Source organism: Anastrepha ludens, chromosome 2, assembly GCF_028408465.1.
Source record: "Anastrepha ludens isolate Willacy chromosome 2, idAnaLude1.1, whole genome shotgun sequence".
Lineage (NCBI taxonomy): Eukaryota > Metazoa > Arthropoda > Insecta > Diptera > Tephritidae > Anastrepha > Anastrepha ludens.
The window spans coordinates 159622578-159640564 of NC_071498.1; the positions used below are offsets into that span (position 1 = coordinate 159622578).

A 17987-nucleotide genomic window follows, 5' to 3' on the forward strand; every position below is an offset into this window, starting at 1 on the left:
ACGCCGATGACTTGGTCCTGTTGGTATCGGCACCGTTTCCCTCAGTCATGGCTGAAATTTTGGAAAGGTCACTAGCTGTACTCAGTCGCTGGGCTGCCACTTGCGGCCTCCGAGTCAACTCTGGCAAAACGGAGCTGGTGCTATTTACCAGAAAATACAAACCTCCACCCTTTCGACTTCTCACATTAAACAACCACGTTCTCCCGCTCTCATCGGAAGTTAGGTATACTGGAGTGATACTTGACTCCAAACTCCATTGAAAGCTACATATTGAAAATCGTGTAAAGAAAGCCAGCATAGTCTTCCACTCCTGCAAATCTATGTTCAATAAAAAATGGGGTCTCAAGCCACAGTTGGTGCAGTGGATGTACAACGTAGAGGATTTGCCAATTTTAACGTATGGATGCCTAGTTTGGTGGGAAGCTCTCCGGAAAGGCGATAATATCACTAAACTAGGGAGGGTGCAAAGGACTGCATGCATTGGCATCACCGAAGCGAGTAAAACTTCTCTCAGTGCTGCCCTGAAAGTGCTTTTGCACTTACTTCCCATCGACTTTCAAGTTATTTCCATCGCAGCTCAAAGTGCAATCAGGTTAAAAGAGGTTGGCCTCTGAAGGCAATTTCTCAAGGGACGTGGTAACATTTTCGGGCAGTTAACACCGTATTTCTCCGAAATTCGTACAGATCTCTCTATCCGCAAATTTGAGGTTGAGGGTCGTGCCATCGTTCCAGGGAAGCAGGATTAGAACTAGAAGAAAATTTGCATCGAAGCTGGTAACTCTGTCTTCACTGCCGGTTCCAAAATGGAATCGAGAGTCGGAGCAGGGTTTTTTCTAAATCAGCTAATATATCTATCTCCTTTAAGCTGCCGAAGTTTTTCAAGCAGAAGTCTTTGCGATCCGACAGGCATGCAAAATGGTTAGGGAACGCGGGAGCGAGGAAGATATTAACATTTTCTCCGATAGTCAAGTCGCGATCAAGGCTTTGACGATGCCATGGTGCAGAACGAAACTAGTAAACTCTTGTAAGGAGGAAATCAAATATCTTGGGTGTGCAGGTAACACTTCTCTGATCTGGGTTCCAGGACATAGGAGCATAGAGGGAAACGAAATTGCTGATGAGCTTGCCAGGAAGGGGACTGAATTGGCCTCAGGGACCTCCTACCCGGTCATCGACATCCGCCTGATTGTTATTAAAGGGGAAGGCACAATTAATTTTTCAGAAAAGCACAGAACAGATGGAGTTCCATTACTTCATGCGCTATTTCGAAAATCCTACGGCCCCAGTATAATGGAAACAGAACGCAGAAAGTTCTGGGAGCTCCTCGTTATTCAATTTCCAAACTCGTAGCTGTGTTTGCCGATCATTGGATGATCGACACACACGCGGAAAAGCTAGGGTTACCATTTAAACCCCGTGGCAGAAGCTGTGGCGATCTTTCAGGGAAGGAGACTGTTGAGCACTTTCTCTGTAAGTTTCTGGGCTTGGCAGCTAGGCGTGTAAGGTCACTGGGTCACTTTCTTCAACAGCCTGGGGCAGTGCGCCAACCTAAGTCCGATCAATCTTCTCCATTGCATCAACAGATCTCGTTGGCTGTAGATATCTGCCTGCGGGACATCTCATAATGGTTTGAAAACGGCGCTTTAGTGCTACTTGAGGAGTGCCAGCCTGGCACTTCAACCATTTCACCTACCTACCTAAATGCACTTCTGAAAAATCTACCATTTCTATGAATTCGTCAATGCCCGGCCTTTAGTTCTTTCAACTTATTCGACTAATTTTTGAAAGCGCTGAGATATCTGTGCTAAAGATTGTTCGGCAACACTTTGCGCTACAGCAGCAATATTTTAAACAGAACTTTCAGTTTTTGGTCTGTCAGTCCTGGATAGAATCAATTTCTTGAAATTTCATTCACCAACCTTTGAATTGCCGACTCATTCGGACGATTATTTCACTGCTACCATTTAGGTATCACTTTGAAAAGACCCTTTACTTCTTACCTCGTTTTAAGTCAGAGGCAGAGGCCAGTTGGCAGTCATACACTCACATTTTTGTCTATCTGACAAGCTCGCTTTTCTAAATTAAGGCTTTTTCAATTTCTCAGCACTTCGCCCAAATGAACTCCAAGGACGAATAGCGGCTTTTATATAAATACTTTATTATACCTGTGTTTGTAGTGACAGCCAAGCTGCACTGAAAGCCCTAGCTAACCCACACTGCTCTTCGAAGTTAGTCGGTGAATGCCAGACAAAATTGAACAGTCTTGCAAAACACAACAAAGTTAGTCTTATTTGGTTGCCTGGACATTGTGGTATTACAGGGAGCGAGTTAGCTGATAAATTGGCTAATGAAGGCTCTGCAAGTATGCCACTAGGCACTGACAACTATAGATTGACGACTTCAAGAGGTCTACCCAGAGAAGGCCTTGGTCTGAGTTGAACTCGTGCAGAGTAACCAAGTGCTTTGTGAAAGAACCAAACAGGAAAATAGCGACCTTTCTCCTAAAACTCAGCAGAAAGGACCTGAGAGTACTGGTGGGTGTAATCACAGGGCACAACGTCTGCAACGGCAGCATATGGCTGCCATGGGGGTCGTCGGCAGCCCGATATGCCTATCCTGTATTGAGAATCACGACATTGCAGAGCATTTCCTCTGTAACTGTTCGACGTTTTCCAGAATCAGACTGAGGATATTGGGTTGCGATATACTGTGTATGGACAAGGTTTGGCAGCCGCATAGATGTACCCAAAGAGACAACGATGCCACTTAGAGCACAAAATGGGTCAGTTGTGAGCCATGGATATAGTTCATATGGTTAAAGTTCATACTCTTCTTCTGCCGGATCGCTTAAGATTCATCAATGAATCCAAGAGATTTGTGGAAGAGTGACCTCAAACTAATTTATCCGTCTTACCACCCACTTTTCATATTTCCTATCTCTATTCTTTCTACTGAAATCTATCCGGTTGTAGTACAATGGTCCCCTGACTGAGTGCTTGGACGTGTCCAACCCCCAACAAGTCTAATCTAATCTAAGCTTACCTGTGTTTTGTGCCTCTTTTTTCCACATTTATTCGTTTTTAACTGACGAACAGACAATGTGAGCTGCAATCATATTTACGACACGACCTTTTATTGGGTGTTTGGCCGAGCTCCTCCTCTAATTTTTGTTTAGTGCTTTGCTGTTGTTCCAGAAATGTACGCATCTACAGTTTTACGCTGTTTCCCAACGGCAAATGATATTTTTATGAGGCACTTTTTCATGGCAGAAAAATACTCGGAGGCTTTCCATTGCTTTCCGAGGGGTGGCCGTAATTAGAAAACCCCTTTTGTATCCTTTGGTGTGCCTGCTCACAGTAGGGCTCGAACCTACGCGCTCCCGAATGGTAGTCACGTATCAAACCACTCGGGTACGGCGGTCGCTGTAATAGAATACATCACCCATATAAGGGATAGTTTATTTTCTGTACTGACGTCACTCAATTGCCAAATTCGCCAAGAACAAAGTAACGGATTTCGTAGTGTTTTTGCAACGTAACAGCTAATCATAAAATCCACACTAAATCAAAACAAAAAAGAAAAAAATTAAACTCAAAAAATACAAACGAAACAAGCAAAAAGTGCAAAGGAAGTAAGCAATGAATCGAAAGAAGGCATTCAAAAATGCGACAAATAACAACAAAGCCAAATAAACCCTCAACAAATCAATGTGAAATGAGCAAAACACTCGACACGATTGTCGAAAACCATAATTTCAAGGAGAATAACAATTCAAAGTGTGAAATGTGAGAAATGTTGGCTATACAAAAAACAAAAAAACAAATAAAAAAAAAACACACAAACCCGCACTTCCACAATAGTGGCCAAAGAAAAAAATAGCAAAAAAAAACTTTCAAAAATACCAAAGACAGAAATAACCACAGCAACCACAACAAATTGAATAAAAGTTAGGGTAGCCACGGCAGTGAATGATAAAGTTTGTAAAAACAAAAATACAAAATTAGTATGTGCAAAACGGAAGGTTGCTATGCACGGACAGACAAACCGAAGCGTAGCAGGAAGGAAGGAAGAAATGCTTCAAAGCGCGGTTGGCTGATGGCTGAATGTCCAAAAAGGATGCGCGCCGCGCGAATAATGGCGACGATGGTGGCGACGTTCGATGTTGGCAATGGCGGTTTTATATAAATGGGAACACAAACATATGCACATGCATGCATAAATACGTACCACATACATGGGAGCTTACAACAATATGGTCTCTATTTCGACTAGTGGTTTATGTTTTTAATCAAAGTTCATAGAAAGTTAAACTCCCAATTGTTAAGCTCTTTTCAATTTTAATTTAAAATTTAAGTGGAAATTTCAATATTGATCAAATTTAGCCTGCCTGGATCTGCAAACGTATATGAGTGACCTTTTTGCAATTCAGTTTCTGGTGCGCCTAGTGAGCTTTAAATTTGTTTTTATTTTTTTGACAATCTTAATTTTTTTTCCCCGTTCACTCCTCTCGGGTGCATAGGGCCCCGACAAGACTCTTCCATCATACACGGTTCTGTGCTGTTGTTTTCGCACCTTCTCTAAGTGTTTTTTGGACGACCGAGACGGCTGCTCCCTTGCGGGTTCCAGTTCAGTGCCATTCTCGCTATGCTATCTGGTGGTTTTCTCAATGTGTGACCTATCCATTGCCTCTTTCTGCGTTTGATTTGTCATAGGAAGGACTCCTCATTCGTAGACCTCCACAACGCGTTGTTACTGATGGTGTTTGGCCAGAATATTTTGCTGGTGATGCGGAGGCATTTGTTGATGAAGGATTGTAGCCTCTGTGTGCTGGTGTTAGAGATCAGCCATGTTTCGCTTCCGACAATCTTCTTAAATTACGTCAATGAGTCCAAAGTATCTCACTTTCAGGAAGTTAAGACTTTCTTTTGTCTTTGTAAAGTCACTGCAAGAAAGTCACTCTCAACGCCAGAGTGAATGTCATTACGTTCATAATGCAGCCTGAATCTTTACCAAGCAGGTATACCAAACATGTACAGTGGTTGGAGAATACTTGAGAAGGATTCCCAGTTCTCTCCATTTCAGACTTTTTTCAAAAAAATCACTTAAATGTTTTGCTTATTAGTTTTTATTATATTAGGTGCGCAACTAAGTTCCCGTTATTTGTCAATAGATGCCGCCAGCAGTGTGTGCTAGTCGACATAACCTAAGCATCATAAACCAAGCTTAGACATATGGTAAACAAACTGCGTCGACACATTAGTGGGTTCGTTTGGTATCATATAATTTGGTTTGTCTGATTTTGTGCCGAATAATCGTCATTTGCGGGAAGTGTTGATTTTCCTCTTTCATCTGAAAAAAAAAACGGCAGCAGAAGCGCATCGAGAGCTACAAAAAGTTTATGGAGATGCTGCTTTAAGTGAAAGAATGTGCCGAGATTGGTTCCGTCGCTTCAAAGACGGAGATTTCAATGTTGACGACCTTCCGCGTAAAGGAAGGCCAAAAACCTTCGAAGACGCTGAATTGGAGGCATTGCTCAATGAGGATCCATGTTAAACGCAAGAAGAGCTTGCTTCAGTATTCGGAGTTACCCGCCAATCCATTTTCAAGCGATTACATGCTTTGGGAATGATTCAGAACTTCAGGGGACTTGGGTTCCTTGTGAGTTAAAACTAAGGGATGTTCAATGTCGTTTTTTCGCCTGTGAACAACTGTTGCAGCAGCAAACAAGGAAGGGTTTTCTTCATCGCATCATGGCGGGTGATGAAAAATGGATTCATTACAGCAATCCAAAGAAAAGAAAGTCATGAGGACTGCCCGGTTATGCTTCTACGTCGTCGCTTCGGCCGAATATTGGCCGCCGCGAAGGTTATGCTATGTATTTGGTGGTATTATTTATTATGAACTGTTAAAACTAAGCGAAACCATCACTGGGGATCGGTATCGACTTCAATTGATGCGATTGAGCCAAGCACTGCTCGAGAGGCGGCCGCAATACGCGGAGAAGCATGAAAAAGTAATTCTACAGCATGACAACGTTCGGCCTCACGTTGCCAAACCCATTAAAACCTACCTGGAAACACTGAAATGGGAAGTCCTGCCCCACGCGCCATATTCCCCAGATATTGGGCCGTCCGATTATCACCTGTTCCGATCGATGGCACATGGTCTAGCTGAGCAGCAGTTCCATTCATATGAAGACATCAAAAATTTTTACCGCGACGGTATAAGAGATCTACCAGAAAGATGGAAAAAAGTAATAGCCAGCGATGGGCAATACTTTCAATGATTAACTTGTAACCATTTTTTCAGAATAAAGTTGTATTTTCATCAAAACGATATATTGGGCCGAAAGCAGCTTCACACCATTATTGAGCCTCTCACGTGCTTTATGATTGGTGAGACGAACTTGGGGTCGAATGGTGCACGCTTTGGCCACCGCACATACTTTCTACCATCTTGACCAACTCTATTTATTTTTGTTTCATCGCTGAATGAAATATAACGCCACTTATTTTCAGTCCAGGAAATGTGCTCTCGAACAAACTCGATTCAGCGTTACCGTTGCGATGCTATTACCAATTGCTTCGACCGTGAAGCTCTGCTTCTGCCAATCGAAGCGCAACTGTTCTTTTCGTTATTGGCATTTCCAGATGAACAAACATTTCTCGTTGGATATTAGCAGCACTTTTCCGACCACTCTGTCAATTTGACTGGTATTCTTCGCACTTCCTGTATTCTGGAAACGTTTTCTACTAGTCAGAAAAAACTTTCAAAGCATTAAAAGCCATCGTTTTCGACACGTTTAATTGTCTTGAAAAATCACTGTTGAATAATCGGGTCCTTTGCAATTCTATGATTGCTTTTCGAAGAGCTGGGGTGCAAGGCTCGACATTACTGAAACGTTTCAACTAAAGTAAAGTTCTGTAGGAATACTCCAGATACGTTATTTTTTACTTGCTTACCAATGAGAATAAAAAACAGGAAACAATTAACCAAATTTTGGACGAAGGCCGAATCGTTCTTAAGCGTATTTCTGGCAAAAATATAAGTGCACCTACTAAAACGCAAAAAAAAATTAAATATGAAGCGAGAAACGCTTTTTGTTTATAATTTCATTAGTCAATCAAATCTCGCCTCTCTTTTCCATAAGAATGACACTTTAAGAGAGTTCCTCGATTCAAGAGACTCATTAAATTAAGAAAAAATATATGTAAAAATTTAGGGCGGGTCGATTTAAAAATCCCTCATTGCTCTGTGAAAATCGTATTCTAGGGATCAAAATAAGAAACTTTGCCGAAGGAACCATACCTCTAAAACGAGTTCTGATGCCCCTCAATTCGGGTCGAACGAAAAATCCCACTTTGACCCATTTAGAGTGCTCCAATCGAGTCCAAATGTATGACCGATCCCCACTAACTTTGGACGGCCGATGCACCCATGCCAGTGGCACACCCCCTGGAACTCCCCTGGGGGTTTCCCATACAAGCATTTCAAAATATCACCATTTTTGGCCTTTACATGAGAAAAGAAACTAAAAAGTTCGACCCAAATTGGGGGACATCAGAATTCGTTTTAGAGGTATGGTTCCTTCGGCAAAGTTTCTTATTTTGATCCTTAGAATATGATTTTCATAGAGCAATGGGCGATTTTTTTGCCTACCCACAAATCGACCCGGCCTACTGTGCACTGTGCTTCACCTATCCATTGTATAGAGAGACGGACATGCATACAGACATATTTGACTTCAATTATCACAACATTCTAAATATTTCTAAACACATACAGGGGTGAGCCTATCTTAATTTTGTTTGCACTAATTTGCATTGGCATAAAAATAAGCACCGCTTAAGCAGAAAACCATTCCATTCGAGAGCAAAAATAAATTTCTTATAAATAATTTATTAATACTTGTATATAACATTGTGGATTTGGCTTGTGCGTTATCCCAGTAGGGTTTGAAGTCCTCTGTGGACATTAACCACCAAATTGTAGAAAAATTTTTTTAGCGGTCGCCCCTCAGCATGCAATGGCAAATTTTCGAGTGTATTTCTGTCATGAAAAAGCCCCTCATAAAAAAGCCATGGCTTAAGACTGGCTTAAAACTGTAGATCCCTCCATTTGTGGAAAAAATCAAGATACATAACACAAGTAGGAGGAGCTTGGTCAAACACCCAACAAAGGGCTTAAGCCCTTATATTGCATATATTAGCCAATATTCAATAGCCGCAATGGGGATGGAATCCAAGGCTTTCCTAGTGAGCCACCTTATGACAATTTTTGTATTTTTGTGTGAAATTGCTGAAATATCATAGTCAATCAGATTTAAAGAAAATTAAAAAGGAAATCCGAGTGCATTACAATAGACTTAATGGTGTTTAAGTGCTGTACTTGCTAATGTCCCGACAAAAAAAAATATTCTGAATCCAAGCGTAGCTGTATGTTTAAAGAGGCTTCCAGCCGCCAGGTAACCCTTGAATTAGTGCAGCGGTGACGGCAGTAGCATATTTTTCTTAGCAACAATTGCAATTTTTTCCACAAAAACAGAAAAAATTCAAAGCTTGAGAGCTATTTTGTAGTGCGCCTTCCATACATGCAAGCACACACACATTCATACATACATAAACCGGCCCAAAAATAATATGAGGTCAACTGATGGCTTACCATATGCACCGACGTTCATGCTTACATACATAAAAATGAAGTTAGTGGAAAACATCCGGACAAACTAAAATAATATCATTAAAAATTTCTATGTATAAAATTATAATAATTTATTTTTCGTGCTGTCTAAAAAACTGTCGCCAACACTCATATACACGTACGAGTATGTGTGTGTTTGTATGTTTCGGTCGAAACGGACATTTTGTGCGAAAAACTTTTAGCAAAGTAACGAAAAAAACTACTACTACAACTAGTGGCAAGAACAACAGAAGAAGAAGTAGATGAACAAAGCAAGTAAACATGTAAGTAAATACACTAACGCGCAAAAAGTACGCAAAAGCTGTAAAAAATGCAGACAGCGGCGACTGCCATCGACAACTAAAAAATATGTACATACATAGAATACATACGTACAAAAACAAAAGCAAGTACTCGCAACGACAACACATATGCCGCTTCCTCGAATAGATATCGGGGCTAGGCTAGGCCACCGAGCCAAGCAAAGCCAAGCCAAGCCAATTCGAACCCAACCAACTGGTCAATGGCAGTAGCGATGGAGGAGGAAGCTGGCAGAAATAGATGAATGGTGCAGCGGGGGTCACAGTCAGCTATATACATACATAGCTATGACAAGCATAAGGCCATCTCGCTTGCGCATAAGTTAAAATGAATGACTTCAAACAAAAACAATAGCAAAAACAATTGAATGCAGTAGTAAAGACAAATCTGCACATGTTAAGGCCATAAATAAACCGAATAATCGCCGAACGGAACGATCGATTGTTGTCACTGCCATGACAGCGCAGATATGTAGTTGCGTATGTGAATGTATGTACGTGGCCAAAAAGTGCAGTTGCAAAGGTGGTGTTGTTGTTGTTTTGAAGCTTGTTTGCGATTGTAACACATAGCAAACACTAACATCGTGAGAGCTGCAAGAGAAATGCCGTAACGGCAACGCATTGAGCAACACACTGATGCGTGTTAATCGAACCGAAAGGGCGCGAATGCCACCATATTAAAATAAAAATACGAATGTCAGGCACACACTGAGTGCCACAGCGAACGCACGAACGAACGATAAATGAGTGTTGAGCGCACAAGCCATAGAAGTACTGCGAATAAGCAATAGTGGCAACAACAAAAACAGTCGGTGGGCAGTGAGCATTACAAATGCAGGCGACGAGCAAACGCGCAATGACAATGCAAAAGTGACGGAAAGAGACAAACGAGTGCAGCAGCAGCAAGTGAGTGACGAATTTGAATTCTGGCACAAAATGCGCTACAATGTTAAGAGAGAGAGAGAGAGCGGGTGCACAGAGAGCAAAAGAAAGAAAAGTAAATAAAACTTGCAAAATAAGCGGAGCTTACAAGATAGGTTTTCAAACCAAATACAATAATAAAAAAAATATATAGGAATAGCTACGGACAGTGCAGCCAAATGGGGTTCTTTGCTTATTAATATATAATGCAGATTTGCTTTATTTATAATGCAGATTTACTTTTGATTAACTCTGAGCAAGGCATTTTTATGTCAGTATCTTTGAAGATACACAAATAATAGGAAATACTTACGGATATATGTAATTTATATACATGTAAAAGTGCTGTTACTATTTGCTATTTATGTACTAAAGCACATTGTATGTATATATGTACACATTTAAATACTATATAAGAAATATTAAACTTTCTATAGAAATTTGAAAAAAAAAAAATTCAGAAACTCTTGAACTCTTCAGCTTACCACGGTTTGTAACACTATACAAATATGGATAAATAAATATATGAGAAATTGAACATTCCGAACACTCCGAAAAAATAATTAAAAATTTCAATTCCATCAAACACTGTGCATACACTTTTTTTATTTTACATCCTTGTTCACTCCGCTCGAGAGCATAGAGCCTCGACAGGACTCTTCAATCGTCACGTTTTGGGCTGCTGTTTTTACGCCGTCTCATGTGATGTCGGCATCTGCTAGTTCGTGCAACACCGACCTTCGCTAAGTGATCTTTGGGCGACTGCGACCTCTGCTTCTTTCCGAATTCCAGTCCAGTGACATTCTCGTAATGTATGTATGTATATATAAATGTTAAAATAATAAAAACATAAACTCGCTTCACATTTCAGTGATTCATTCGAATATTAAATCATTTATTCTAAATAAGTGCAAACTCTTTCGTGAAGACAAATATGACCATTCATTTTTTACTACATTTCAAAATTCAGGAATTCTAGTTACTTTGGAATTTAGGTATATAGAATATTTTTCAATGGAATTCCTGGTGTAAGATTTAAAATCCTTTATTGTGAATATCTGATAACAGCTATTTAGTTTATATTATGCCCTGCCTTGAATCTATTGCACTTTTTTAAGAAAGTATTGACGGTTAGAAATCGGATATATTTAAGCCTAGAAATAAAGTAACGTCTATGTACCAGGTGGTGCAATATTAATCATTCAATTTTGTTTTTGAGCCACTTCTTTACTGAATCTGTAAATGTCCTGTACTAAGCAGAAAACGGCTACACCCCCTTGGTGGTACTGCCGAGACTCCATACAAATTACGGAACAATAAACCCCAGAATGTGCTAAAATTTTTAAAAAGTCTTAAAATATAGGTTACCTCAGAAGGCTTTGCACAATACATTTCTTTTGGTCGCAGTGCGCAGTAGCCTAATAATGATAGTGGCGAAAATCTTTATTTTGACCGTTACGCGCGCCATTTCTTAGCTGTTTGGATACTGTCTAGCTCAGAGGTGTCAAATATGATTGCAAAAATTATAAATCTTCCGATGGGGTGATTAATTTTGCGCCCATCCTATAGTATTTAGGTAAGTACTATCCAAATAACAAAAAATAAAATTAATAAATAATTCGCACGTACACTTCTGTTAGGGGTTTGGCCGAGCTCCTCCTCCTATTTTTGGCATGTGTTTTGATGTTGTTCCACACAGGCCCGACGAGAGGGGGGCATCGGGGACTTTTTACCCCGCGCCCGGAGTTCTCAGAGGGACCCGAACTCGAGAGTAATTCGAATGATATGAATTAGACGTAATTGGAAAGGGCCCGCATTTGCAATTTCCCCCGAGGCACGGATATGCTCTCTACGGTCCTGGTTCCACAAATAAAAAGGCCTACAATTTTAAGCTAACTCTCCGCAGATGGTTTTTTATGATGAGCTTTAGCCACTGTTAGAAAGAACCTTTTCTTTTTTTTTGGTCTTTCACCGAAATTCGAACTTACGAATTCCGAATGGTAGTCACGTACAATCCTTTCGGCTACGGTGGCTGCCCGAAAAGGAATATTGACTGAAAATCTCTAAACTTTATAAGTACACAATCATGCCCTACAAAAGCAAAAAAAACTGAAATTCCTTTTTTAATGCTTTTATTTTGTGAGCAAGATTTTCTTGAGTGTTTTACAAAAGTTAATGCATCTGAGACTAACAAAAACAGAGTCTATAATAACTACCAACCTAAAGATTACAATTATAAACTTAACTTTTAAGCTTTTTGGCCGAGAATTTATATATTAGGAACACGGTGATGCGTAGCAAGTCGCTGTACTTAGTTGCAATTGCACACAGCTCACTCCTTCGCCGCTAATCGGTATTTGGGGCTTCATAAATGCATGCCTCTGAGCGCATTCCACTCAAATCTCTTTCGCCGGCATTGCCAACTATGAAAAATCCAACTTAACCGGTTTCTCAACGACAGCAGGAATTTCGGGTACGCCCCATCTTCAGCGCATGAGTACAAGTGCAATAGCAATACTTGCGCGCTCATTACACATCTAAGCATTACGCGGCAGCTCAGCTACATGGCGCTCTGTGTGAATAGCACAAACAGAGCGACATTTCAATTAGCAGCGCTTGCTCACACTCACTCCAATGAGCAGCAATATACCGACCGCACCAACGCTGTGCCTCTTTCGCTCAACGCGGAGCGACCATTACGACGAGGAGTGCATGCAAAAACAAAACACACACACACACACATATCAACATCGCACTGAGGACGGTAGGCATGGAGCAACCCAGCCCACTGCCGTTCAGCAGGTGCACATTTGTGGTGTTGCTGTTGTGGCTGTCAGTTAGCCAACACACCATTGCTTATTGTCGCTGCACTTACACACACGCGCTCGCTCCCCTATTCACATTTTATAGCTGTTTCACACACACACACAGTGTGTGCGCACTCGTTATGCTTTGACTACCGCGGGCAGGTTTTGTTTGTCATCTCTTTCGTGCCGTCTCGTATTTTTCCTAAATTCAGTTGGTCTGCGACCGTTGACGTGTTTACTAGTGTATTGTTAGCGTGTATGTGGCGTTAAAAATTTCAGCGATTTGCGTCGTCGAGTTCGTGCGTGAGTGCGTGCGTTTTACACGATTTCATCGAACGCGTGCATTACCATTAGCCAGTAAAGCGGCTAAAAGCTTTTATTCATTCATTGTACAGTGATCCCGCGCACAGCAGCTGCTTGGCACACGTGTGTACTCACGATAAACAAAGCTTGGCTGGTGACAACTGGTAATTCCATTTAGCCAAATGCGTCGGCAGAAATTCCAATTTGCCTGCAAAGCCAACGACGGTATTTTTGCCGCCACGAATTTGTTCGATTTGTTGTAGGTAACAAAAGATCGCGTTTAGCCCCGGCAAGTGTTACGCTACGCTGCGTACATTGGCGCATAGAATCCAATCCATTGAACTCAAAAGAGTTTTCGCGTTTGACTTTTCTTGATTTTTTTTTTTCGATTTCGGAGTATGCTGCACAAGTGTAAGTGCGAATGTGTGCATGTGTAGGTGTATTTGCGCGCGCACCGCTGAAAAAGTTTATCTGCGCTGAGTTTACGGTATTTTTGGACATAATTGCACCGGATACGGACACAAGCTTACAGCGAGGCGACAAAAGCGCATATCTAATATCGGGCGCGAAGTACCTCAACGCCTAAACAGTGAATACGAAAAGTGAGATTTCTATCGGAAATGCGCCAATAGTAAACGCATCAAGAAAAACAAGAAGAAATGTAAAAAATTCCAAGACAAAAATTACAAATTTCAAATACAAAATAAAAGCGAATATTTGCAGTTCGTGCAGTGACAAAGTAGCCCACAAAAAGCTGAGAAATATGCAAATTTAATAAATAGCAGCATAAGCCAAGAAGCGGAAAATACAAAAAAAGTGCATGAAAAGAAAAGTGTGCGAAAATTCTGAAAAAATGCGGTTGAACAGGTGCGAACGTGCAAGCAGTGCTGGAGAAAAGAAAGTACCCTAAAATAATATTTGATTCAGAAAACTGCTAACTACAGTGCAGAAAAAAGCAAATCAGTGTGATTGAGCAGCTAACAGTAACAGTGGAAATTAAACAGAAGTTTAACCGAAAATTTGTGAGTGGACTTTTTGCGGTGAAAGAAATGCGAAAATACATGGAAAATTAAGTGAGGCGTCGAATGCTGAATTAATGCTTGTTTTATGCTTCTGAAGAGTAAGCACTTTTTTGGTTAAATATAATTATTGAGTAAACAAATAATGGCGAATATAAAGCGTAAGCAGGCACAATTTGGTAAGCTGGCGCGCGCTGATGAGAAATTAATATAAAAATCGCTCGCTTAAAATGAATTTTCAGCTTAAATTAAAATTAAGCTTAATTTAGCTTAAAATGAATAGTGAGCGTTAGAGTAAAGCATAGATATTTAATTTTTTGAAAAATAAATTTTTTTGAATTAAAATTTTTCTGTAAAATTAATTTTTTTTAATTAAAATTTTTTTATAATATAATTTTTTTTTAAATTAATTACAAATTAAAAATGATTTAGCTTAAAATGAATACTGACCGTTACAGTACAGCATAGATATTTAATTTTTAGTAATATAAATTTTTTTAATATAAAATTTTTTGTAGTATAATTTTTTTTTAATTCAAAATATTTTGTAATATAAATTTTTTTGAATATAAAATTTTTTGTGTAGCATAATTTTATTTAAATTAAAATTTTTTTGCAGTACATAAAATTTGTTGAATATAAAATTTTTTGTAATATAAATTTTATTGAATATAAAATTTTTGTAGCATAATTTTTTTTTAATTAAAAATTTTTTGTAGTATATAAAATTTGTTGAATATAAAATTTTTTGTAATATAAATTTTTTTAATTTAAAATTTTTTGTCATATACATTTTTATGAATATAAAATTTTTTGTATATTAGTATAATTTTTTTGTAGTATAAATTTTTTTGAATATAAAATTGTTTGTGGTATAACTTTTTTTAATTTAAAATATTTTGTAGTATAATTTTTTTAATTAAAAATTTTTTGTAGTATGACTTTTTTTGAATATACAATTTTTTGTAATATAAATTTTTTTGAATATACAATTTTTTCTTTTATATAATTGTTTTTAATATTTATTTATTGTGGCAAAGGCGTGCGAGTTCTTTGTGAAGTATCTTGAAATCGTGCTTGAAACTGTGCTGTGTAGCACATAAGGCTTAATTTCTAAAGTATTTTTTATGCAACATTAACCCTTCATTGGGCATCTTTCTTAAAACCTTCGGTGGGTCACGCGGGTCTGGTCTTTTTTCGTCCTGACTATATAAGCCTTAACACCCAAATCTTTATGCAAAATGCGGTGTAATGACGTTTGTGGAGTGCCTCATTCCAAAGAACGACGAGAAATGGACAAATCTGGGTTTTCTTCAACACTTTCGGCTACAACAGTAATACCCGTATTTTCGGCTGTTCTTGAGCGCCGTGCACGGGTTTTATTCTTCACATCACTAACTTGTCCCAACAGTTCAAATTGTTTCACTAATTTCTGTATAGCGCTCCAGGTAGTGCGACAAGGTGCCTCACGATGACCCAAAAATGTTCGAGTTTTACGAATCGTCTCTGCCAAATTTTCACCATTTTTATAATTTGAAATTTAATAACTTCAATGCGTTGTTTAAGCGTGAATCGTTCCATTTTTATCAATGGCGTAGTTTCTACCTGTCAAATATCAAACGATGACAGCTTCAAAAGTTACATCTACCGAAATCGCGGCCAATTCGAAATAACACCTGTTATTGGAAAACCCTTTACAAGGTATTTAAGGGTCTAAAAGTTACTTCTACCGCTTGTCCAATTAGTAACTTGGATGTACCAGAAAATATTCAGCAAGGACTGCCTGTGTCTGTCCTGTTTATACCAATTTTCGTTGTGAATATTTTGGTGAGAAGACATTGGATTTATAAAATATTAACATGATTTTGAATTCTTATCTAGATGCCGCAAGCACAGGGAGCTTGTTCTTGTTGTTGTATTGATTCATTTATAGTTTCATTTTAGGATTAGTTTTTGAATAAGAAATATCGAAGAGCAAAAAAATAGCTATGTACCAAAATAATGCTTTTACTCATTATACCTCCGACTGACAACTTATGCTATAGTCGTACGTTCTGTTATTTATTATTATGCCATTGTAATTATTTGAATTCAATATAAAATAATGAGCCGGGAACAAGAGAAATCTTGGAGCATCTTCTATGCTACTGTCCGGATCTCTCGAAAACTAGACTATGCTACCTGGGCTAGAATCTATCTCTGAACTGGAGCTCGTGCGACTCCTAAAATTCGCGAACAGTACGCGCAACTTGAGTGCTGCATATTTTCGCTGAAATACGTCTTTGATCTGGTATCGCTTGGAACCAAAATGGTCACTACGTGGTTTTGGCCGGCCAGTATAACCTAACCTAACCTAATATAAAATAAAGAACATGAAACAAAAAACAACAAACCTCTGGGCGCCTAGCTGAGATTTTGCTTCAATTTGTGGCGTGCATTTTGATGCTGTTCTGCACGTAAATTTATTTATTAATTTTTATTTTCTTCAAAAGTCAATAATCTACAAAATGCTGTGTTAGAACTCAAGTGCAGAAAGCACTAAAATAAGATTAAATTTAATAATTCAGAAAATACATTCTTGAGCAGAGAAAAATCAAGCAAAACTGAATTTGAAATCTCGTTGAGTCCTCGAAGTCAACGCAACAATGCATAAATGGCGCATTTCTTACTTTTTTCGTACTGAGGATCTTGAGGTAAAAAGGAAAGCCAAAACGAAGTGTTCTCGTAGGTATCAGAAATTTAATAGCCAGCAGTAATACAGGGCTATGGATTACACCACTTACCCAGCCATGTACAAAAGACAGAAAAAGAATAGTCTTTCTGAGTCCTTTCGGGGGTCTTAAGCTTAGTCAATAGGTGTCGAGAATTGTAAAGGAGGATGGGAGTGGTTGAAAGCTAACTTTTTAATGGCAAAATGTTATTAAAAAATACTTTGTTTAACAACTGCAGTTGACACTTTGTATCCACCGTAGGGATAGAGTCTTGGACCGATCAAATGTCGCTCACTCGGCTAAATCAGCGAAGAGGTGTCATATGCAGCTATAAATGTTTATGGGGTTAGGAGTAGTCAGAGGCACAAAAAAATTATGATTATCAAGAATTATTTTTTGCTAGTCAATTGCTTTTGTATTATAAAAATAAAAACATAGCATTAATACATCCAGTTTCGAATTGACTTTAGCAAAATTTCAACAAAAAAATTAGTAATTCTAAAAGTTATCTCTGTTTGTGTGTAGCCAGTTTCTCCAGAAGTCTCTTCCGGTGATCATCACCAGTGCTTGGAGATTCATCTGAAATCCATCGGACAAGGGAAATTCGATTTATTAATAGATAATCTTGTGCCTGATCGAAGCTTTTTCCGATTTTCAAAATTAACAATATGGCGGCCTCAGATTGTTGAAAAAAACCGACAATTAATTTAAAAAAAAATTGAAATTTTTGAAACAAAATCCTTCAATCAGGCACGCGTTTTTTACGTTTTTCAAAAGCAGTATAAATTTTATTGAAATCTACCAAGCGGTTTTTAAGCTACAGTGATCAACAGTGCAAAAAACATTGTTTTGATAAAAACGCATTTAAAGTTTTGCTATCGTTTTATGAGAATTATTTAATTACTTACACTGTGTCACCTATTCCTGGACGATACAATAGTTCTTCAGCCGTCTTAGCAGCTTCCAAAATATCGATTTGCTGTTGCCTACGTAGCATTCTACCTTCTCGAGTGTTAGCGTTAGCGCGCTTATCTGCCACTTCCATACGTGCAGCATCCATTTTTTTAGCATACGAACGTTCCGGAACGTCTGAGCGCCATTTGTTAATTGTTGAATAACTCGAAAAGTATGTGTCAGATTCACTTCAAATTTTCACACAATTTTTTAAAGATTTTATACTTCTTTTACGAAAGTGCAAAAGCAAAAAAATAATAATTTTTTGAAAAT

General features: G+C 38.8%; 1 protein-coding gene across 1 annotated transcript in view; it reads left to right on the plus strand.

Annotated features, from left to right (window-relative positions):
* The first annotated feature begins 12958 nt into the window (after positions 1–12958).
* Positions 12959–17987, plus strand: part of LOC128855689 (GATA-binding factor C) — a 239954-nt gene continuing 234925 nt past the window's right edge. Inside the window, exon 1 of the mRNA XM_054090818.1 lies at positions 12959–14150. The gene's annotated coding sequence lies outside the window, so the exon portion shown is untranslated. The remainder of the gene's footprint in view (positions 14151–17987) is intronic.